This window comes from Adiantum capillus-veneris, chromosome 15, assembly GCF_014529385.1.
Source record: "Adiantum capillus-veneris isolate H3 chromosome 15, ASM1452938v2, whole genome shotgun sequence".
Classification (NCBI taxonomy): domain Eukaryota; kingdom Viridiplantae; phylum Streptophyta; class Polypodiopsida; order Polypodiales; family Pteridaceae; genus Adiantum; species Adiantum capillus-veneris.
The window spans coordinates 80,457,064-80,483,234 of NC_140945.1; positions in this window are offsets into that span (position 1 = coordinate 80,457,064).

A 26,171-nucleotide genomic window follows, 5' to 3' on the forward strand; every position below is an offset into this window, starting at 1 on the left:
GTCCTTCTCCATAGGTACAATTGCTTCACACCTTTTAGCAAAATTTGGCACCTACTGCACCACTATGGAATATTCCACTGCTACCTCTATCAACATGGCCATTATCATGGCACTGCACACCAGTTTTACCTGATTTTCACCACTTGTAGGCCTAAACTGCTCCACTCGGTCTTCACTATGCACTTCCGCTTGCACTTTATGTTGCTCTTCGCACACACTCATAGCCTCTCCACTCACATGTAAGAGGTCGAACTCATCATACCTGGATTGGGATGACTCGGTCTCCCAACTCGTATCTGCATCCATAGAGCTTCTGTCACTTGACCCAGTCTCCTCTTCCATTTCAAGCTCAGGAACTTCCTCCAGCTTCACCGCTTCAACCTCGTCTGCAAACCGCACTCCTTGCTCTTTACCGCACTTCAATGGAGCTTCAACATCCACATTCGAACTTGGCAGCACATCCTTTGTCCATTCTTGAACCACATGCGCTTCCTCCATAATTGGAGCTGCTCTAGCCGGCATCTTTGGCATAGGAACCATCCTCTCTCTTTGTAGCCAAAGAACCATTGGTTCTTCTTGCACTTGCACTTCTCTTTGCACCATTTGCGGCTCCACTACCACCGCATTAAACTGCTTGGGCCTCACTGCACTTGGCAAACACAACCTAGCCTCAAGCTTCTTTGAAATATTTTTAGTTCGCCCTCTCGCTAGAGCTACCGCCTCTTCATACGACATTAGACCATCTATTTCCACCTTCTCTCGCACCTCCTCATACAGGCAATCCATGAATTTACACAATTTCAAAAAACTGGCATTTTTTGCAGCAGTTACCTTGATTAACTTCCCCCAAAGGGCTTTGAACTCCCACTCGAACGCTTCAAAATCTCCCCCCAAGATTTGCTTCAAACTGTCTAGCTTCCACTTTACCTTGTCTAGCTGCACATCCGCTACGAATCTGCTTCAAAAAGCCGCCTCTAGGGCTTTACTATCAGCTTTTTCTTATGCCCCAAGGCTATCAAACCATAGCCTAGCTTTACCACGGACCAGGAGCTGGAACACCTGTACCGCACCATCTTCTCTCAATAAACCTCTTTCTAACACGAATAATCCATAGTCTTGAAGCCAAGTCTCCGCATCTTCAACCCCAATGAAAATGGGAAATCCTGCCCAAGCCATCACTAGCAGCACCTTCTCTTCAAAGGCCGCACCTTTGGCATCACAAAAATCACTGCCTTGTCTTCAACTAGGAGCATCAACATACTCCTCTGTGGGGGCACCACAAGATGGAGAGGGGGAATGGGGGAACACACTCGGCACAAACACAAAAGCCTCTATATAGCTCATGGTATTCACAGCACCCCTATCCTCTCGGAAAACACCTTCAAACACACAACTCTCACTAGCAGACCACCGCCTACTCTATTTCCACTGCTCACACACTCCACAAAACCACCACACAAGGTACACTTGAAACCACTTCCTGTCTCCATCCTTACACACACTCACAACAACTCAATCTTACTCTCTCACTCAACACTGTCGGTCTGGGGGGGCACACACCTCCATACAACCGGCACCGAGGAGAACCATGAAAGCAGGAGAAAGAGAAGGGGGGAAGGGGAAACAACAACAAGGAGAGGCAATGACGACTCGATTCCACTCTACAAAGCACATGTAAAAACTCACACTGCCATCATCATGGCCATTTACACAAGAGAATACAAAGGGCTTTGACAGACACACTCCTCTGTCAGTGAGCTCCCCTTTGCAGGCTTCAAAACGGCACCAAAACTAGGCAAAAAAGCCCCTAATTTGATCAATTTTTGACTTTTATATTGTGGGGGGTTCAATTTGGGAAACTGCTATCTAATTGGTCCATGGGGCACCCTTTTTTGGTATCTCTTGGGAAAGAGGGCACCACTTTTCTCTATTTCTCTCTTCTTCTCTTTTGTACTTGGGGGCGGGGGGGGGGGGGGGGGGGGGGGGGTCGTTATTGCCCCCTAGCAATTTTTTTATCTTTTACCTTTATCCTTCAATTCTCACCCTCTTTGGGCTTAGCCTTGTACTGCTTGATTTTTTATTTTTTTCCCTTCTTTCTTTCCGAATCCTCCTTGGCTCCCTTTTGGCTTTGACCTCCATATTTTGGCCCTTGGACTTGGTTTATCCTTGCCCGCAGCTTGGCTTTGTCCGGCCTCAATTGGCCCTTTGGTCTTTGCCCAGTTCACTTGGCTCCTCTCGGATTCTCTCTCCTCCTTCCTATGCTTAACCTCCGCAGGACCTCTCTTGTACCCGGGGGGGGAGGCAATAGCAATATCACTATTGCCCCCTCTCTCTCCTTTAAAACTTTGGCACCCCATGGGCCGCGGGAAGGGCCCCCTACGGGTATGACACATCACCACTACCACCTCGCCACGTGGGTGCCACATCGCCTTCCTCCACCACAGGTGTTGGAATTAGGGTTGCAGAGAAACACACACAATTTGGAGAAGACGAAGGAAGCTCAAGGCACATAATAGAGAGTGTTTTACTTAGTATGCAATGGAAAGATAGATAGCCCTAGAGTGATGGGCGTATATACAATGCTCGGGGGAAAAAACCTCCTAAAGAGGGAAAAAATGCCCCGGCAGTCCTTGTGTGTTCACACACATCACTACCACATGTATATGGTAACAAATCCCCCCTGGAGTGCTGTGGTGAATGAGAGTTGGCACATGAGTAAAGGGAAGCACCATTCCCTAAGGACATGATCAGGCCATGGAGCTTCAAGCTTATCACGAGAGAATGCCTTTGTGAAAAGATCTGCAAGGTTTTCCTGTGTTGGGACATAAGCCAAGCTGATCTCTCCTACTGAGAGCCTCTCCCTGACATAGTGCTAATGCACCTCAATGTGCTTTGTGGGAGCATGAAAAACTAGGTTCCTCGCAACTGCCAATGCGCTCTGACTATCAGTGTAGATATTGTTGGCAGTGTCCTCTCCAACACCCAAATTAGCCATAAGGCGTCTGAGCCATACACACTCAACCATTGTTGGGAAGACTGCCCTCTATTCAACCTCACAACTCGAAGTGGCCACGGTAGGTTGCTTCTTGCTCAACCATGATATACATGAATTGCCAAGCATGAAACAAAAACCACTTGTGGACACTCACGTGTCAAAACAACCAGCCCAATTTGAGTCCAAAAAAGCATGTAAATCTGGTGGCAATGATCCGCCCTTGGTATAAAACAAGCCAAGATGTAAAGTGCCACTAAGGTAGCAAAAAATCCTCTTGACAGCCTGCCAATGCTTATACCCTAGGCTATGCATAAATCTGTTGACCTATGAGACTGCAAACTGAATATCCGGCCTCATGTTGCATACATAAATGAGGCAGCCAACAGCAGTTTGGTAAAGAGTGACATGAGCAGGATCGCCAGCATCATGTAGACTTAACTTCAAACATGTTTCCATGGGAGTGGCAATAGGTTTGCAATCCTCAAGTCCAAGCTTACATAGCAATGTCTCTATGTAACTTTTCTGACACAAGGCAATACCACCATCACACTACTTAAACTGTGTACCCAAGTAATGATGCAACAGCCCCAAATATTTCATTTTGAAAGTAGCATTCAAATCAGCCTTAAATTCAGCAATATGTCTCTCATTTGGTCCAGTGATCAGCAAATCATCGACATAAAGAACCACAATGAGAAGTACATCACCCTCACGCTTTACATACAATGTATTTTCTGTTGGACTGTTACAAAAGCCTCGTTTGACGAAATGAGTGTCAGATTTCTCATATCAAGCATGAGGAGATTTCTTCAACCCATACAAAGCCTTCTTACATCCGCACACTTTGTCCTCTTGTTCTTTTATGACAAAACTGCGAGGTTGCATTACATAAACTTCCTCAAATATGTCACCATCTAAGAAAGCAATAACAATGTCTGATTGATGTACATCCCAACCAAAATGGGCTGCCAATGCACATAGAAAATGCACAGTAGTCATACGACAAGTGGGAGCAAAAGTCTCTTCATAATCTATGCCTTTTTGTTGTGCATAACCCTTTGCAACAAGTCGAGCCTTATGGTGATCGATCTCACCATCTGGCTTGCATTTCAACTTGTAAACCCACTTCATACCAATGGCCTTTTTACAAGGAGGCAAATCACATAAAGCCCACGTGTCATTTTCTATAAGTGCATCATATTCTGATTGCATGGCAGCCATCCAATTTTCTGAATTTTGTGCTTCATCAAAAGACAGAGGCTCCTCAACATCATGTAAGCTAGACAAAGCCAAAGCATCACAATCTGATGCATAAGATGCATGGCGAGATCCTGAATGAGTACGACTTGACAGAGGTGCATCCCATTTACTGTCATGAAAAGTGTGCACCAACTATTATGGCATACCTCTAGCCTGCTCATTTCAGCCCTTTCATCATCAAGTACATCATGTACATCTGCATCAGCAATAGGCTGATCTATAACATTTTGAAAAACCCCCATAGGCTGTACATTAGCCTCATTTGAAATTACATTTGTATTTTCACCCCACTGAAAAGAGGCAACAAAGTGTCATAAATGTCCTGTGAGCTTACGTTATTGTCTCTCGTACATGACAGGAAGGGCTAAATAGAATCTTCCACAAACACCTGTGAAACCAGAATACGTTTTGTTTGCGGATGATACAACCTGTAACCTTTTCTTTCAACACTATAACCAACAGAAATACATTTGACACCCTTATCATCCAATTTTCTACGCTGTGTTTGTGGCACCAAAGCATATGTCAAACAACCAAAAACATGCATGTGCTCAATAGAAGGCTTTCTATCATGCCATGCTTCATATGGAGTAATAGACAACAAAGCTTTGATAGGACACATGTTTAGTACATAAGTGGCACACATGATGGCCTCAAGCCAAAAGAATGCGGCAAAGCTTGACTTTTGACCATACATTGTGCCATTTCCGTAATTGACCTGTTTTTCCTCTCAGCAATACCATTTTGTTGAGGTGTATAAGGTACTATACATTGGTGTTTTATCCCACGACTAGCCAGAAATGCATTGAATTCATGAGACATATACTCCCCCCCTAGATCGGAACGGAGGCTGCCCATAGTACATTTTGAGACATTTTCAGCCATAGCCAGAAATTGTTTAAACTACTTCGCTTTCAGCGGAAATACCCATGCATGCCTAGAGTAATCATCAATGAAAGTCACAACGTACAGTTAATTGCCAAGGACGGAGTTTGCATGGGCCCACAAACATCACTACGCACAAGTTGCAACCTACATGTGGCCCAAACTGAACCATCCTTTGGAAATTTAGAACGCTACATCTTACCCAAAATACAACCTTCACAAACATGTTTGACAGGTTCTTCAAGAGGCGGCAAAGAAGCAACCATATCAGATTTATGCAAACGCAGCAAACTAACAAAATTCAGATGACCAAAACGTGCATGCCAAAGTTTTGCATCTAAAATAGCCCTTGAATTTGCACTAGAATTTGCAAAATTTTGTCAATACTTGCCATACAAAGTGAGCTTAAACAGTCCATGGCACAAAAGGCCAGATGCAACAATTTCATCACCAAGTGAGATCATGAACTGTACATTTGTCATCCACAAATTTGACTACAAGTCCAAGTCTAGCAAGTGCGGATATAGACAAGATATTCTTCTTGATCCCAGGTACATAAAGTGCATCAACAAGTGTAAAGAAACTTCCATTTGGAGCAGTAAGCACAATCTTTTCAACTCCTTCAACCAAATAAGAGGCATTGTTGGCACAAGTGATTGAATTCCCATGAGGGACAGACTCAAGAGAGGTGAACAATTCACGATGTGAGGTAATGTTCTTTGTAGCACCATTGTCGAAATACCACACATGTGAATCTGCAGCAACTGACAAGCATGCATCATGGACAACGGGATTGTAAGTGCACTCTGCGCTAAAAGCCCATTCTGCATCAACATCAATAACATAGTCTCCTTTACAAAAGACTCAACAATGGCTGCATTTGTAGTGGAACCAGCATTTGCAGTGGAACCACCCTCTGTCTTCTTAGCCTCTTTGGCCTTCAACTTAGGACACAAGTGATCATTAGCTTTACAATAATGGCAACGCATCTTCTTTTTGCCTTTATCACTAGAATTTCCAGACAAAGTGCTGCCAGCAAAAGCATTAGGAATAGAAGTTTTGTCACTCGCAACAGAACCATAAGAAGTGGCTGCGTTGTTGTTACCATCCTTTCTTTGAGAAGCAATAAAAGCCTATTCAACTACATGTTATCTAGTCCTGTTTTTTCAGGAAAGTGACTCGTGCAACAACAATGTGCATAATGCATCAAACTTGATTTCCTTGGGTCATCAGTCTCCAAGTACTAGCAAAAGTCTGGTAGGAATCTGGTAAGGCATCAAGAAAAGTTTGCACAAGGGAAATGTGAGAGATGACTTCACCTGCAGAAATAAGTTGCTCATTGATATCCTTGATAGTAGCAAGGAAAGTGTCCATGTCATCTTCCTCATGCATAATCTTTGACTCCAGCTCTTTACGTAGCAAAGCAATTTTAGCCTCATTGTGGCTTGCATAAAGACCTCCTAGAATATCCCAAGCCTGTTTTGCAGATTTTGTTGAACGAATGTGAGGAACAATGGTGCGCTTCCCAGACAACACAATCAATGCATGAGCCTGCGCATCCTTTACATCCCAACGAGCTTGTTCTGCCGTAGGCAAAACAACTCTAATAGCACCAATCCTTGCAGCAAGACCTGCAACATCCTCAACATCGCCTACATCCTCAGAACCAGGACATACATCAATGCCGTGCACAATGTTCCAGACGCCCTTTGACACAAGAACATGTTGCATCATATAAGCCCACATAGGGTAGTTGTCCGCATCCAACTTGTCCTAAGTAGCAAACATCTTGAACACATATGTGTTGTTGTCAGCCATGGTAAATGTTGCACCTAATGTGAGAACTACCCAAAAATAGGAGAAACGGAGCGGGAACAACACGTGCTAGATATCACAAACCGTAGAAGACTATGAGGCACCTGCTATGCAGAAAACAATACTGACAAAAATCTGTATAAAATGACGAAATATATAGCCTATGCAGTACTTCCTGTAGTGGAGACGGAGACCGAAATGAGGCTTGCCAACCCTTGCTAAAGCTCACTAAAATCGGAGAAATTGAGCAGGCGTGTGCTGGAGCAGCTGGCGACTAAGCCCGGGAGGACGCAACCTGCTCTGATACCAATCGTTGGAATTAGGGTTGCAGAGAACGCATATAGCTTGGAGAAGATGAAGGAAGCTCAAGGAACACAATAGAGAGTGTGTTACTTAGTATGCAATGGAAAGATTGATAGCCCTAGAGTGATGGGCGTATATACAATGCTCGGGGGAAAAAAACTCCTAAAGAGGGAAAAATTACCCCGGCGGTCCTAGTGTATTCACACACATTATTATCACATGTATATGGTAACAACAGGTTTTTTGATGAGGCTGTTAGCCTAAAAAATAATCCCACACATGTGTCAAAAAAGTTGTTTACTATGCTTCTTGTAAAATGATTAAATGCTATGGCCAAATCAATTTATGTCAAATATTGTCTCATAATGTGCTCTTATAGAGTGCCAAGCTAAAATCTTGGTATATCTAGCAGTTTTTGTACTAGGCAATTGCTCCAGAAGCTCATTTCCACGTAAAGATTTCTTGGAGTCTGAAGCCCATTCCAGAGACTAACAATGTTGAGTTGTCTTCAAACGAAGAGGCTCCAGGCAACCAGCTGGCCCAAACTGGACAAAAGAGGAAGGCCACACAAGTGGAAGCCAGTGATTCAAAGAAACTAAGGATTACATTGGCCAAAAGCACTGCTTTGTTAAAGCAACTAGAGAGTCAAGCTAAGTCTTTGCCTACTAGGAAACGTTCAGCAGGCCAAACTTCAGCCACACCTAAAGAATAGACTCCATCACAGACCAGTGCTGGGAAGGGCCAACAAGAAGAGCAGACTCCAGCAGACAACATCACTGGAAAGGGCAAGGAAGAAACGTCAAGTGCTAATGAGGCGACAATCAAAGACAAGGGAAAGGACTCAGTACCTGACAGTCCAGCCAATAGAATTTCTTTAAGTGCATTGAATTTATCCATAGCCAAGAAGGATAAATTGCAACAGTTACAAAAAAACCCTCTTAAAGACCTACTACATTTTTTTAAACATCTAATTTGTCACACTTACAATACATGGCTCACGTTGTTGTTTATGATCCAGTTCAATTTGACTAGGCAACAATAGTTGATGGCTTCACAATGCTTATCCAATCATCATGGAGCACCATTGTCAATGCTTTAGGACAGATGATGGATGCATTAGCTCCCAATGAGCAGATGGTTAAGAAAAAAGAAGAACTAGAAAGCAACCAGTAGCAGGTTTGAAAACTTCAACAGGATGTGGTTGCACAAACCTCAGGCATACTATTGTTGAGAATGAGTCAGTAAGGACAATTAATGAGCTGCAGACAAAGTTGTTGAGGATAGAAATTGAAAATTGGAATTAAAGTAAGACAAGGCAGCAGCCTTAAGAGATGCTGATAGATTTCAGAATATGCTAAGAACGAAGCGAGCAGACTTCAAAGAATTGATGACAGCCCACACTGCAGTAAAGGCTTCTCTTATAGAGAGATGTGTTTATAATAATGTTTCTCATATTTTGAGTCCAGAAGGCAATATCACTCTAAATATAGACAATTTGAAGGCACTTATGGAGACCATGCAGAGTGATCTACAAGACAATCTCTCTAAATACAACACGGCATTTCCAAATCAAGCCATCATGGATTATATGAAAAGCAAAATTGTCATGATGAGGATGCTGAGAGGGAAGAAGAGAAGGATGAGGAAAGGGAGGACAATCCGCCCGACAAACCTGAAAACTTAGTCAAAGTTGATGTTTTTATCAATGTCAATGTTTTCCTTTTATGTTTTTTAGCTTAAAGTACATGGGCAAGCCTAAAATAAGTTAAAAATATTGTGGAGACCTAAAAATAGGCTTTTTTATGTATCACATCTTAAAAATTGTGTTTTTAGCCAAAAGAAGAGGGTTTTTTGAAGTTATGTCTATGCTATGTTGTAGATCAAACCTCTTCCCATCGTTTTGAGTATCTGGAAGTATATATTCTGAGTTTGTATGACAAACTTATGGCAAATACAAATTGCCAACAGTGGTAGGGTAGCCTACAAGCAGCAACAAGTTAGCTTACAAACAAATTTACATAGGTATTATCTCTTTTGTTTGATCCAACCAGGAAGTGATTGTACTCTTTTATGATCGTATAACATTATGTTTTCTAATTTGACTATAATGTTGAATTGGTTGAACGAGTATATACTTTTGGCTATCTTATAGCATTGGATAGGGGGAAGGGGGTACCCACCCAGAACACAAACAATTTGACTCTCTACAACTCAGGGTAAACACAACACCCCAATTCAGTGGGATTCACCTTCAAATTCCTCTTTCCTACTAGCAGACCATCATTTGCATGCCTCGTGAGTCGAACACACTATATAAGATCACCATCAAACACATATGCATCGCATGATACACTTCGCAACTTCCCACGCACACCCAAAGCCTCTTTCTTTCTCTTTTCCACGAGACACCACCTGCTCGATGGAGGCACACTTACCTACACACTCACCCCCGACACCTCAGACACAAGCACATAACAGAGGGGGGGAGGGGAAAGGACACCAAAAAATGCAGTCAATGATTGATTTTCTTCGCTCAAAACATCTAGGCATAAATGGCTCTATTGACACAACCTCGACTAGCCCAGAAAAACACTCGCCATACTTGGCTTTGTATCCACGTAGCTCTCCTAACTTAGAGCAACACCAAACCTCCTCTTAATAGAACCTTCACTGGTACCAAAACAATCCCAAAGCTTCTCCCAAAAAAGTCCTTGGCGAGGGCCGCTCGTCTGAACATACTAGCGCAATTACCTGCCAAGTCATCACTTTGCTTACCTCAATGGTGACACCGACCAAAACCATCTCATGGTTACCCGTCTCCTCCGCAAATGTCGTCCCCACTAGCTATTTGATATTGTTAGTAGCAAGCTTACACGGACACCATTTTTTGGAGTTCTCTTTGTAAAAAAAATATTATTTTGATAAATCGGGAATATTATAACTCCTATTTTCTTGGATAAACTCTGTAATTAATGATCCGGGGCTACAAGCTTCCAGATTGTATCAGCCAATCATTTCCCAGATTTCGTAGAATTCCAGATTATTAGTTTTGACGACCCAAAAACCATGTCTAAGGTATAAAAGCCAATTTTTGTAAGTTTTTGGATAAGAAATACACAACGTGAGCTAACGACGCTCACTTCTCTCCTTCTCGGGCTTCCTACTCCTTTCCGGTTGTCACATTGCGATTGTGTTTCTTGCATTGCAACTGCATGTAAGTGCTCTACGCATTGACGTAAGCCATCCACAATATTTCGTAGCTTTGGCGTTGCCGACCCGCGGCCTAATTTCATCATAACTAGGAATCTACACTTTTTAAATCAAAAACTAAGCATAGGCGGGGTATTGGGGCATCATTGCTAAGCATTTAGATGCATTCTGGGTCGAAACGACTAGGTAAAAAATCCAGTGTTGTTAGTAATCGCGATTTTGGAACTTGACCTAAAGTGGGGTTTGGGACCATAAGCATGTGTACTTAGGTCTTATAAACTTGTCCTAGAAGTTTCATTACGTTTGGATGTCATTTGATGATGTAACAGATGTGATTTGCTTGACAATGAGCGATTGGCTTTTGGTGATTTCAGTCACTTGAGTGTAGCCTACATTAGATGCGAGTTGTTAGTTATTTTCCAAGAGATTGACAACCTCTTGTAGCCTCTATGCACTAGTCAAGTCAGCTTATCCCATGGTTTAACAAATTAATCGTGATTCTCGCTAATACTGCAATAAGATAGGATGGTGAGGTTAGACATGCGTCCCACATTTGGCATCGCTCCCGGGGATCGAAGAGACCTAAACTAGGAAAAAACACGAGCATCTTGTGTAGTTGTCATTTAACTTCCTCCAGGTTCGTCTAGAGTTCAAAACTTTCTTTTAGAAATCGCATAGCTTAAGATTGTCATCTTTTGCTGTGTAGAGGTAGCTTGGAAGTAATTGTACTTGCCAAGTACCTTTAGGATTGTAGGACTATAGATTTAGATTAGGATATAGAGAATGATTGGTAGAGGAGACAAGTCTTAAGATCAAGGCTCTGAAACACATAAAAAACACAAGAAAACGAGTATTTGTGGACACTTTCCACAACCCCATTACATGAGAATCTAGGAGTAGGGTAAGTAGGATCCGAGGTGTATTTTAAAACATTGCTCTCTCTGAAATAATCAATTGTGAGTTGTTATTGGAAGTCGAAAAATTTCACGTCTACGGCTAGAAATAGCACGAAATGACTCGAAACCACTCAATCCGACTTGAGAGTAAGCTTAAAAATTGTCTGAACCAGTTGATAAGCTCAAGGACACTTCGAGGTAAAATTCAAGAGTTGGACAAAACTCACATTATTTACTTTTTCTTGACATTTTAGGCCAAAGTAAGTTTTCACTTGATTCATAGGCTTCAAATAGCTCATATAAAGGTTGTCCTTGAGAAAATTGCAAAAAATTGCTCATTTTAAGCCTAAAGTTAATAATCACGATTATTAACTTTCTGCTCTAAACTAACCAAGGTTCATACCATTGATTCATTGCATGTGTACAAATAACTTTTGTAAAGACCCAAGAGAGTCGGATCATTAAATTGGGTAAAAACTAAAGTTTGTACTGACTTTTTGAATCTTGAGTGTAAATTGGGGGAAAAATTATCCAAACTTGTTGAAATTTGATTCATAGGCTTATGTTGATGTGATAAACATGTGTATATGCTCAGTTGACCAAAAATTGATCAAAAGTAAATAATTGCGATTATTTACTTCTACCCTATTTTTCAGCTTTTTTGACCTAGTCAGCATACCACTAGTTTTACCATGTTTTAATAAGCCCACAAACCAAATTTGGTAAGATTTGGATCACTGGATTGAAATTTGTGACTAAAATTGCAAAGGTAGTCTGTGGACAGATAATTGATGACCATTTGACCAAAAATCATCCAAACTTGATGAAACTTGGCTAGTGACCTAGGTGTTTAACAGATTTGTGTCGAAGTTGGGGCAAAAACTTGCAAAAATCTAGCTAGAGTAAATAATTGCGATTATTTACATTTGCTTCAAAACTTGGTGATTTTGCAAATTTGAGTATACCACAAGGTCAATCACATCCTCAAAAGTGAGACTTAAGCCACATTCTTGAAATCAGAGTCTTCGGACACTAAACAATTGATAAACTTGATCAAATTTTGTCCAAACTTGTTGAAACTTGTCCAGGGACTCTAACAAGTTGTATACTTACCAAATCTATCAAAAAAGTATAAAAAACTGTCAAAAGTAAATAATCACGATTATTTATTTTTGTTATCCAGAGACATAATTTTTGAGTTTTGAACATTGTTTAATGGTTGGTTTAGCCGAGTAGTTTTGTACATAGATTCTGACAATTCGTCTGACATTTCACTCTGACAACCATAGAAATTCAGCCTACTGCACACGCATCATTTCAGCAACACACACTTCAAACTGAACACTTTTTCACTTATATTGTACTCAGAACATGGAATACACAGAGAGAATGAAACAGAAATACGATGACTAATCTGAATTCTGCATTTGATAAACTGTTGCATTTGACAACTAGAAATCCACCATTACACAGAAAATCCACCCATCCCATCACGCTACATAACTGAATGGCTTTCTTCCTCACAAGAACGATAAAAAAATGACCCTTAACTTCCAAAATCCCAAAAGTCACTTAAAATAGACTACGGTTCACACCTTTGTCAAAAGTAATCCTCCTAATGTCTAACTCTAACACTTGGCATAGCGCGGTGGCCTGAGCAATAGGCTGACCTCGGACCCACAATCCCTTGATCCGTAAACTAGATAAAATAATAAACTTGCAAAGATAAAACAAAATCAGCATAACAGCCATCTGAGTATCCTCCTCTTTGAAATTTTGCAAATTCTCTGAATTTTCTTCTACAATATAATCCTCCACTGGTTTTTGATGAATATGCCACACTGCTGACTTTTTGCTTCTCTGACTTCTTGCCTTGTCATTGACTAAATTCTTCCTCCACATTTTGAAAATTGGACCATACTCCCTTGTCAAACTGAATGAAAGAAACTTGACTGTCAAATCACACAACACTTTTGCAACACTCAAAATTTCCGCCTTGATGAAGAAAGTCCTCATAAACTCCATCGGATCATCCTCCTAAGTAAAGCACATTCCAATGAATGCATTTGTTGATTCCTCTTGAACTTCTTGAACATCCATACAAATTTCTTGAACATCCATACAAACTTGTAACACGTTTCTCTTCCACAAATCAGCAACAAAAAAATCTGGAACACATGAAAATCTGAATTCTAACAATCCGCCATCCACATCTGTGAGGATTCTATCTGATCCATTCTTATCAAAATCTGACCATAAAACAATCCGCTCAGCTATATTCTTTGCAACTGAATGTTCTCCTTTCACATACTCTTGCACTTCTTGAACATCCATACAAACTTGTAACACATTCCTCTTTCACAAATCAACAACTCCAAAATCCGGAACACATGAAAATCTGAATTCTAACAATCCGCCATCCACATCTGCGAGGATTCTATCTGATCCATTCTTATCAAAATCTCACCATAAAACAATCCGCTCAGCTATATTCTTTGCAATAGAATGTTCTCCTTTCACATACTCAATCTTTGACATCAAAATATTATTTTGAATTTTCCAAGCTTCAAGATAAGCTTCCGTAAATTTTGCTATTCTTGTATCACTTGCAATGTAGCCATAGCATTTATCTGCAACAAAAATGCTTTGACGACCTAGAATGGATTTGCCTCTTGTTCCTCCATATTCATCGTGAAGAAATTCAATTGTTGAAAATTCCTCCCATTGATAAGTTGATTCCAACTTCTATTTATAGGATTGAGATATCACTTCTGCAATATCCTTTGGCTGTATATCCTCTTGTTTTTGCTGGTCTTCCACATGTTTCCTTTTTTGATATTTCGCCTGTGGCTTATTCTGATATTCCGCATCATACTTCCTCCTTGAATCCAATTTGATCCTCCACACTTGTTTTGACATGATTGGACTTGTAAAACCTGCTTTAGCTCCTTCAAATATCTGCATTTGACATCCACTAAGCTGAATGCTATCATAACAACTTTTGTCAAATAAATTTTAACCCAAACTTCAGGATCTGACTTCCATGATGACAACTCAGCTTTGCATTCATTCTATATCTCTGCTCAATTACTAAAATTGCATCTTCTTTCACATTAAACTAATGCTTGTACACATTTGAATCCATACCTTTCAGATTTGAATAATCCCAAGCACATACACGAATGAACTCCTGCAATAACTTCTTCAAATTCAATATAAATGTGTCATCAAGATGAACACTGATTTTGACAATTTTTGGACTCAGTTTAGATCCCAAATTAAGCTCTTTCAAGGCATCCTTCTTCACCCTTGAAATTGTCTCCATCAGCTTGTCATACAAGCGCTCAACTCTTGTATTTGCTTCTTTTGTTGCAATATCCCCGTCCAAATTGTTGAAATCCTCCTTCACATTTGACCTCTAATTGACTTCTGTCTTTTGAATTAAATTCTGATGTTCATGTGCATTCTATGACTTCTTAGAGTTCTCCTGACAAACTGTAAATTCAGACACAATAAAATGACTTTTTCCTTGAATCTGTAAACCATCACAATCAGCATATGTAAACTCCTTTATGGTTTTTTCAACGCACTGGGATCCGGATTTGAAAATTTGCTTATGGGATTCATGTATCAATTCCACATCATCCGACTGCAAATCCTCGTGTGAATATGTTTGGTAGAAGTTCCACAGTCACTTCGTGAGCATACTCTAGTGGTAAGTTAGGATTATCTAAGGGATCTTTGAGGCTCTCTTGGCCAAGCTCCTTTTGCACTTCCTTCTCCTCCATCTTTGCTACCCCGGTGACTTTCAAACTCCATACCAATGCAAATGTCATCATCATCACTTCTCTCAACTTCTCGCATGCTTTTTGTAATCGCCCAATGCTTTTCCTACTTGAACATGACTTCCGCGTGTCCCCTTTATGAGTATCCAACCATTCATATGGATTCTCGAAGTCATCCTCAAAATTAGTTAGCCTTTGTAATGTTACGGAATTGATATTCTATTATTTGTTGCAGCTGACAGGTGGAAAAGATTAGACCCAGCTTGGCCTATGCGAATGGATATATATATCATGTACATTTTATTATTCAAGTGCTCTTTTATGAGCTTTGGCCATTTATGACCGGCCGGCCAGTTTGTAACCAATTTTACCATTCAAGAAATCTATATAAAAAATACATACAAGAGGGAAATGGTCACTCTTGCACGGGGGGAGATTGCACCCAGTGTCTGTGTACTTCTTCTCCCCTTTCCCCTCTTCTCTCTCGCCGTGCCGGCGTAGCACTCCGCTCTAGGAGGTTCGCCTGCCCGTGCTATCTCGTTCTATCACGCTCTCTTTCTCTCTCTGCTCGTGTACAACGTGGATTAGGTGTCGTGTGATTCGAGGTATGCATATTTAGTCCTTTATGTCTTGCTATGTGCTATTTTCGAGTATTTTGTAGGGCAACCAGGCTTCCCGTTTGTAGCAGTGGTATCAGAGCGTCGGCGACGCTCGAAAGACAAAAGATAATTAACAGCTAAGTACCTTGTTTTCTTTGAAATGTTTGTAGAGTTTGTCATTTGCTTTAATTTGTAGTAATTAGTGTGATTGAACAAGACAATTAGGGGTCTTGAAAATGAAAGAAAATCCTTTCTTTGTTGTCGTAATATAGTGATTAGCAATGGAATTATGATAATTAAACATAAGAACATATTAAAACTTAATCTTATGAGAATACTCATACAAAAATGAAGAGCTTGGAGATGTTGCTATATAGGGAAGACATAGGGAGTACTTTATTTAAGGGATTAATATAGAGTAACAATGATTTTCTTGTGAAAGCGTAGCGAGATGATGGTTTATGAGGGCAAGACGATCAAGGTATGGTAGCAATTTGGATATTAAGCCAGTTAGGAAGGAGACGACTCAAAGAAGAAGGTGGAGCTGTAAAGGATTTATTATTATTTTATTTTTTTCGTCTCTCTCACAAGCATTGACCCTCGTCATCCTGCACAAATCATCAAGGCGAGTAGCCCCGGGTGCAAGCAGTGCGTCATAATGTTGAGCACTCATAGTCGATGTAATCAGATGAGCAAAAACACAAGATTTAACTTAGCAACAACTTCTATCACCAACGACGTCTGCACTTGCAGTAGCTAGCCCTCACGGTTGGCGAGCCCTCACGGTTGGCGAGTTAAATCCACTGCATTCCCACTTTTTCAAGCATGCCAAATTGGCTCTGTAAAACAGCAGAAGCGGCCGCCACTTCCTTGTGTGCATAGCATCTTTTTGTATGTCAAGACCGAGTTGCCCATTGAACACTAACTCCAGCTACGAAAATGCTTCCCATCTCTCTCTCTCTCTCTCTCTCTCTCTCTCTCTCTCTCTCTCTCTCTCTCTCTCTCTCTCTCTCTCTCTCTCTCTCTCTCTCTCTCTCTCTCGCACGACGGTGCCATCTGTTGTAAATCATTGCTACCCACACCTTTTTGGACTCCTCTTGCTTTGCATGCTCTGTCTCTCCTTAATGTGGCACTTCAACCCACTCTCGGTTGCGAGTCATGCAGACTCTATCAGCTCGCTCTCCCTCCCTCCTTCTGACGGCGTAGCTTGTTCATGTGAGCCAGCTCGGGTTAATCCAACTACAACCACTCACCAACAACTGACACTCATCTCCAAACCACTTACTCTCCCTCGTAAACTCTCTCTCTCCCGCTTCAGGGAACGTCCAAAAAACTCTCTCCCACTCTCACTCGCACTGCAATGCCTACGAACCCATGCAGTGCCCACCAGTGCTTTGCATGCAGAGTAGGACTAGTGGCAACAACCCACCATTTGAATGGCCACCCGTGACTCTCTATCTCTCTCAAAATCTCTCACATCGCCCATTTGTTTTCTTTTGTGCATGGAATTGGTAGGCCACGACCACACACACACGGTCTGTATCTCTCTTGACCATTGCTTTCTGTCTACAGTCTGCATGTGTTTTCTCTCTCTCCCCCACTCTCTCTCACACACACACACACACACACTACTTGAGCCCTGTACTACACGTCCACCACATGTAGTGATTCTCTTCCTCTCCCTACCTTCATACTGATGCCTGTGACGGCTACCAACCAACCTCACTCACTCTCAATTCCAACAGCGCACCTCCCCTCTTAAGCTGGAGTTCGCTATCTCTCCTTGTCCTGGCACCACATCAACAGCTTTACACACAGCCCAACCTACCCCATTAAGCATGGCAGTTATGGGTCCAGGCATCTCCAACACACACACAGAGGAGTGGGACACTGGATCAAAACAGGCAGCAGCACTGGGGCTCATCGATGAGAAGAAACAGGCATGGAGTACGCGGACAAAGATTCGCAGTGCTAAGGTTGTAGCTCATGGCGGAAGCTTTTGAAGTGGCAGCTTGGCTCAACTCACTACCATAAGCGCGGGAGTTTCAACCCACAAAAGTCAAGTTCGCGGACCCCATAGCCCACATTTCAAAAAAAACAAACTTGAAGCAGAATTTCAAAGTTTGAACCTATAGATTCCCAGTTTTTAACCTTACTTCATTTTAATTTGTATCCTGCCATTAGATTAGATTCATACAGATTGTAGTTTTAATTTTTTAGTTATTTCTTCCCAGTTTTTAACCTTACTTCATTTTAATTTGTACCCTGCCATTAGATTAGATTCATACAGATTGTAGAGTCTCTGGCTTCATATGGAGTTCAAGCCTTTTGTAAACTATTCATATAACATTTCATTTCTCCATCTCTCTTCCCCTTCCTAGTGCGACTACCTCCGGTGGGAAATGATCGAGCACATGAGGGCCTGATAGGGATCTCTTGTAATGGCCTGCTTCAAGGCAATCAACGCTCTAGCATGACCTGCCACCTCCTCCCAGCTTAAATTTGTGGAGCAGTTGATTGCAGCTGCACTATTACATTGCATGCTCATGAGCCCCACCGTTAGCAATAGCTGTAACAAATTCTGGCACCACCGTTGCTCGCGAAGTGAATATCTCTCTTTTTGTATAGTTATTACAGCTCATCGAAATTTCCATCTCCATATCTAGAAAGAAACACGTCTACATATGTTCAAATTCAAATTTTTATTATTTATTTTATATGTTTATTTATTTATTTCCAAGGTGAACTTGACGATAGCCTACACATGTTCGCTTTGATCGTCGCCTATAAAAAAACTTTGAAGTGCAAGTTTTGGGGTATTAGGGTTATGGAAGATGGTATAATCAAGTGAGGCATTAGATGCGACAGTATATTGCAGCGATTGGTATATTGACAAACCACACATCCAAAGCTAGTACAAAATGTTATATGCTCCTATCCACAAATAATCCTACTGCTACCCTCCTTTGTGACCACCTTGTCCACATTCATCCAATTACAGCTAGGCTATACCACATGATTTTCTTTGTGTTTCTATCCATCAATTTAGGTTGTCCAATGTCATGAATTCATTAGTGGGTGTTGCCTTTTGTGTTGGAGCTATATATGGCTCACTCTACTCAACTTGATCTCACCTATATATTTGTATTTTGTCCTCAATATGAATCAGTCTTTGGGAGCGTATATGGTGTGTCTCTTTTCTCGTCTCTCTCTCTTTCTCTCTACATCTCAACATGGTATCAGAGCAGTAACGATCACGCCCCGATTCAATTCATGGTGACAAAACAGTATGTGTATGCGATCTGCATGTAAGATTCAAAAATTGCTACAAATTTTATTTTTGAGCATTGATTCTTGTTAACTGTGGTTGTTTTGTGTTAAGAAGAATATGATTAGTGTTCTGTGTGGCGTTTATTGCTAATCAATCTAATTGTTGATTACGTTTTCTTGTTGATGACACCCTGAACTTCATCTCAATTTTTCTTGCTGTTCTGCTCAAAATTTGGAGAAATGGGAAAAGCGCAATTGAGCATAGCGCAATGGCACTTTTTATCCAAAACTTGTTCGTCTCCTCGAGCTCTTCGATTTGTGTTCTAGGTTTGCGTCAACGGAGTTCGCAGCAGAAAGTTATGCTGTTTTTACTGCAATTGAGCTTGACGCAGCTTTCTTTGTCCTACTTCTTCGTGAAGCGTCCGCGATCGTTTTTCTTATTTTAGCGTTAACTTTTTTGAGAAGATTTAGATTTTTGCTATTCATATTGTGGCGGTCAATCTTGCGTCTCACGCCACTCTATTTTGAGGACTCTTTTATTATTAACGTCTCCTTTACCCTGCCTTTTTTGGGTGACATCTCTCACATCTTTGGACGTTCCTTGAGATCCTTCTTACGTTTATCGTTGACAGAACGCAGTCCTCATATCTCTCTCATTCTCAATTGCGGCCTTCACCATATATGGTGTGCAAATTCTGCGATCTTATCTTATACGTCTTCTTGCAACAAGATATGGCTATGAATATTCTCGTCAACGGATTTCCTTTTGGCCAGTGTTCTGATCCTCCTTTCCAAGGTCAAGGTTTTCCAGGCTAGAAATAAAAGATGTTGTTAATTCTTGAAGGCGATGAACTCTCGGATGTTGCTCTTGGAAATCGTGTTTGTCTGTCTCAGCCTGTTGATACGGATAATGATAACGTGCTTATCGCTGAAGGACCTATATTTGAAGATTGGAATGTTGCCTATACGGATTGGCAACGACGTGATAAAGCAGCTCATCGGTATATTCTTTCTGCTCTTACTGATTTCCTTTTGCTTGATATGTATGAACTGCCTACTTCCCACGACGTATGGAAGTACTTTATTGCAAACTTTCAGAAGAAATCTGTCACATAAATACTTTATTTGAGAGGGTTGCTTAACAAGTTACAATATGAAGTTGGTACTACCATGACGGGACATATTGAATCTTTCAAATCTATTATTAATCAACTTGCTGCTGCCAGTGATCCTGTTCCACAAAAGCAACTGATTACACTTCTCCTTGATACGGTGAAGGACTCTTCTTAGGATAACATTGTTACTATTCTCTCTAATAAAGATGGTCTTGATTTGGACCAAGCCTGCATGTCTTTAATTGAATACTCTCAACGTCAAGAACGTCATAATGCTGGTCATGATAAAGCTATGATTTCACAAGAGGAGACTGAGTCACAACACATGGAACGGGCTTTTTATGCTCGAAGGCATCCATTTCAACGAGGAAACCGCAGAGGTGGCCGTCGCGGTAATAAACAACATTGTACTAGAAACAAGCTGCGTCCTATGTTCAGTTGCTCCAGACAGAATACTTCATGTACGCGATGGATTACTTTTTATTGTCGATTCTAGTGCTACAGGAAATATGACATATCAGTCTAAGTGGCTCCATAACTATCATCCACTGCCAGTTCAACGTGTTGTTTATCTTGCTGATGATACTACTTGTCAAGTAAAGGGTATTGGAGACTTATATCTTGGTACCTTATCCACTCAAATTTTGCGAGGAGTATTACATGTACCAAATCTTCAACGTAATCTTCTTTCAGTTGCTAGACTTGTTGATCTTGGTCTGTTTGTTGGATTTAATCATACCAAATACCGAATTGAGAAAGATAAACAGACTATAGCCACTGCTCCTCGAAATGGTAATTTGTTTGAACTCTCTCTCAACGATGCTGTAGCAAATGTTGTCACTGCTCCAGGTGATCATGATTGCAAAGTATGGCATCACCGTTTTATTCATGCTGATTTCTCAAAACTCCTTGATCTTCAACGTCATGATCTTGTTCATGGCATGGATCTTAAAGCCCATCCCCATATGGGAATTTGTGAATTTTGTGCTCTTGGGAAACACAATCGCAAACCCTTTCCTCTTTCAAATACAACTCATTCTCATGACATATTGGATCTTGTTCATACTGATATATGTGGACCTCTACCTTCTTCGAGATCACAATATCGCTACTTCATTACTTTCATTGATGATTTCTCAAGGTATACGACTGTATTTCTACTTAGACAAAAATCTGAAGCCTTATTTGTTTTCAAACAATTCCACAAGGCTGCGGAACTTCAAACTGGTCGTCGCCTTAAGAAGCTTCGTAGTGACAATGGAGGCGAATATGTTTCTCGAGAGTTTGTGAGTTACTGTGCTGACAGTGGAATTCATCATGAACACACTATTCCATATTTGCCTCAACAGAACGGTGTTGCTGAACGAAAGAATCGCACTATAATCAATGCTGTAAGATGTATGTTGATTCATTCTGGCTTATCTCGTGTTTTTTGGGCTGAAGCTACTTTGACAGCAATATTTATTCAGAATCATCTTCCTACTAGCTACTACACCCTCTGGTAAGATACCCATCACAGCATGGACAGGTGACATTCCTTCTGTATCTCATTTTCGAACCTTTGGATATATTGCTTATATTCATGTTCCCAGAAACACGAACAAAGCTTGATGCTCCTGGTCTTAAAGTTATTTTTATTGGATATTCTGACACTTCCAAAGGCTACAAATTCTATGACCCTTCCTCCAAGAAAGTAATTGTGAATCGTGATGCTACTTTTAACGATTAGCTTATGGGAGGCTCATGGTCCATGGATGATTCTGATGATACTAAATCATTGCTTCAGGCTTTTCCATTTCTTTCCAAAGATTAAACTCTTCCTATAGAGTAACTTTCCTCTTCACAACCATCCATTCCGAATGTTGCCAATGATGATATTGATATTTTTGTTGATCTGCCTATTGATTTTGAACATGGCTCATGTCATGTTTATGATGACGATATTACTGATAATGCTTTTTCTACTTCCGAAGATCCCATTTCTTATGATGAAGCTATCTCTTCACCACAAAAGGATCAATGGCAAGAGGCTATGGAAGCAGAGTACGATTCTCTTATCTCTAAAGGTATATGGATACTAATTGAATTACCTCCTGGTCGTACAGCTATTAAATGTAAGTGGGTGTATAAGACAAAAGTAAAAGCAAATGGATCTTTTGACAAGTTCAAGCGCGTTTAGTTGCAAAAGGTTACTCCCAAGTAGCTGGTGTTGATTATCAAGAGACTTTTTCACCAGTTGTTTGCATTACAAGTGTTCGAGTTTTATTGGCATTTGCTGTTCAATTTGATTTAGAAGCTCATCAAATGGATGTGCGAACTTCTTTTCTTAATGGTGACTTGGAAGAGAAAATTTATATGGAACAACCAGAAGGGTTTGTTATTCCAGGTAAAGAAGACCTTGTTGCTTGTGCGCTCCTTGCCGCACTGTCGAAGCAAGGGACTTGCCGATACACCGTATGCGAGCCACAAACGGCTCCAAGCACACAACAAGCCTAAACTAGCAAGCTCAAGAAAACAAAGGGTGTGTCACTCACCGCTCTACGCTCGCCTTCGTGGTGGATTCCTCGCCGCGATGAAGAAGAAGCTGCAGTCGTGCCGCGCTCAACCGCTTCGCCGCCGTCGTGCCTTCGTAATGCTCGATCGCACACACACTCTCCCTCTCTCTCTCTCTCTCACACACACACACAAGGAGGTGAAGAAGAAGAAGAAGATGGAGATGGAGCAAGAGCACTCTTCAATTGCACAAATGAGAGAATGAGTAAAAATTAGGTTTAGTTGGCTTTTATAGGAGCTCACCCCATTCACACTTGGGCGCCCATGCTTAACCAACTAATCCCTTGAATGTCCCAGTTAAAGCGCGCCTCTCATCGGCGATCACTCTACCTTTCCCTATTGGACCGACAAGCCCGGTACCTGACTCTACCAAATACATAATACACGTCCGTCGTAGGTGATGTGGTGTCCGTGTGCCGTGAGGGTTAACATGCCCCCCTTCCTGATGTAGATTCCGTCCTCGGAAGCTATTGAGTTGAAGCTGGTTCGTCGAGGTGGAAGAGCATTTGAGATGAATGTCCTTAGCCTTCTTCAGTCACTGCAAAATCAAACAACATTGGCACAGTAATTGCATTCTCTTAAAAAGCATATGCAGTTTTAGGTAGACACATTGATTGGTAAAAGAATTTCAAACAATTTGGTAGCAATGAACATTAAATTGCAATGTAATCAAATGCATAAACTGATGTAAAGGCAAAAAATTAAACAAGTCTGGGGTCGCTAATTTGACGGTCGAAAAGCACTAGAGAGCGAATATTAATACCATGGGTAAGCTTCTTAACTTTCTGTGGTCAATTAAGTTGTTTAATCGCGAGAGCCAAGTATTCATGTTCGAGGGCTGACTAGAGGCTATATCTAGAAAACCTTGTAGTTAAGCTACCATAAAAGGAATTTCTCATGAAATCATCGCCTGGCTGATTACTTTTTCTTTGACCCCCCAAGGTCTTTTCACACTGATTCAATTTTGAAGTGGGTGCTTATTTTGTATGCCTTGGGTTTTTTGCTTTTCAAGGAAAAGCGCCCACACTGGGAACCTCTAGGGCTCTAGTACCATAGGCAATACATGTGAGTGAAGTACCAAATCAAGCTGAGATTTCTCTTCCAGCTTAAAATTTTACATTGTGGCACTTTGATTTTTTGTTTGTTCATTTTCATCATTTTAATTTTGTAACTTTGGGGGGTCATATAACACTGTTACCCTCCCCAGGCTCATCACATTAGTAAACTCCCTTTATAACACTTAAGCTAAAGGTCAATAGGGTTAAGCCCACTAGAAAGCCCTAGTACATTTCATACAATGCTGCCTAAATCGGATTAAGAACCTAAGTAACCATTGTTTATTAGGAAGGCATTCCCCATGGTATTAAGAGAAGATTTCTAATACCTAGCTTGGTCAAACTAGCTTAGTCGGACTGCTTGATTTTTACACCTAAACAAGTGATTATGACAAAAGATTGCATTGAATTAAATGTTGGATACTAAGCCAATGCGCTGAATAGTATGCTACCAATCACAATCAAAGCAGACAATCATAGATGCAAAAAAGATAAGGGCAATGCTAATGGACAAGAAACACCTGTTTGTGTTGATGGTCGCGCTTGATTTGAAGGTTCCATGAAGGTCCAAATCCTATCAATAGCAACACGCTCCTGTACACACTAGGAAACACAAACAATACCTCTAGGAGGCACATCAGTGGGAAAAGAGAACTTTTCTAATCACTCAACTCTAAAACAGAAACACTCTATCGTACTAATCTTACCTACCCTCCATCACTCAAGTGATGAGGATCAAAGGTGTTTTATGGCATAGGTTTCTGTTTCACTGTACCAGATGTGACATGTGTAGGTCTGAGTCAATGTTTTGACTTTTAATGTGCATACTCGTTTGCTAATTGCTCTTGCTCTTTTTTTTTTTTTTTGTGAGTAGAAAGCTTTATATGTACATTCCCTAAGATTGGAATTGAGAGGTCAGGGAAAAAGGTTGAGAGGGAAACAAGTGAATAATGACTGTCAGCAAACACTCCCCCCTTCCTTGGGTAGATCATACCGTTTGAAATGAGCTTGTCACCCTTTGAAACCAATTGTTCCAGTTGGTCATAGGTGAGGATTTTTGCCAGTAGTTTTCTATTACCCTAGGTGCCTCGTCAAGTTGTAAGGGTGGTAAGGTACTCTCCCAGGATTTTATTTGCAACGTTGTTGTAGGTGGTGAACTTACCCCGGAAGGTGCAAACTCTTTCGTGCTTGGATGGATATGTACAGTGGTAGGTGGAGGTTGTGTCGAAGCTTCTATTTGCATATAGGAACTACATGAAGAGCAAGAAGCGTCATTTGATTTCCCTGTTCCTGAGCTAGGTGGAACAAATCGTTCTTTCTTTGGTACCCAAACTAGCTCTAGAACGGGTGTGTAACATTCCATGACTTTTTCCTTTCCGCGATTTTCAATTTGTTTTGGAGCCACAGGATTGGGTTTACATGGGCCAGGTGACAGGTAAGAGTACACTTTACGTTTGGGCACCCAGATTTGATCATTTCCTTCATAGTATCCTTGGGCTTCCAATAGTCGTTTAGGAATCCAACGCAGCGTTTCTTTACAGTTCTTGGAGTGAGTGGTACGGTTCTTACTAGGTTTCCGTTTTTTTGCATTAGCTATGGTCGCTAAAGAAGCTTTAGGGACCCACTTGTATGTTTTCTTCGTTACATTAGGATGAGTCTTGTCGGAAGCGATATGCATTGCTTGTAGCATATTTAAGGGTATAGGCATTTCATCCCCCTCAGGTGTTACCCAGGTCGTCCCCCTATTTCCCCAAGTGTCTATGGTTGATGCTAGGTGGACCCAATCCACATTGTCTGATTCAGTCATACCCGGTAACACATCCATGTAAGGAGAATCTTGGCCAATGTCTGTATCCTTCTTACAAGTGTAACAATATTGTAGTGGGGCCGAGTGAACTGTGGTGTCAGAGCGATGATCAATAATGGTTTTACTCCCTAAGGGGTGTACCTTACCAGTCACCAAATCCACTCTAAGGACAGAGTCTTGGAATTGCAAATAGACATGATTTTTAGACCAATCGTGAACCATTTGTGCTTCCCTCATGAATGGTCGTCCTAAAATCATTTCATATGACATAAGGTGTTTAGAGAAATCCATTACAATGAACGTATGTCGTACCTTGTATCCTAGAACTTTGATCTTAAGATCCTTGAGCATCCCCATAGGTTTGGCTATGGTACCATTTGCCATCTTTACCACAATGTTAGTAACACTGAGGCGGGGTTTTCCCATGGATTCCCAACAATCTTTTGTAACGATGCTAACTCCCGCACCACCATCAAGAATTCCCTTTATAGTTAATCCCTTGGTAGTGATGGGTAGGGTCGCATTAGACTCGTCGCCTTCAAAATACTGCCCTAATTCGTTAATGGGTACCTCAATCACAGACTCGTGTCCATCTAAGTCAAGTGATTGCACATGATTTTCCT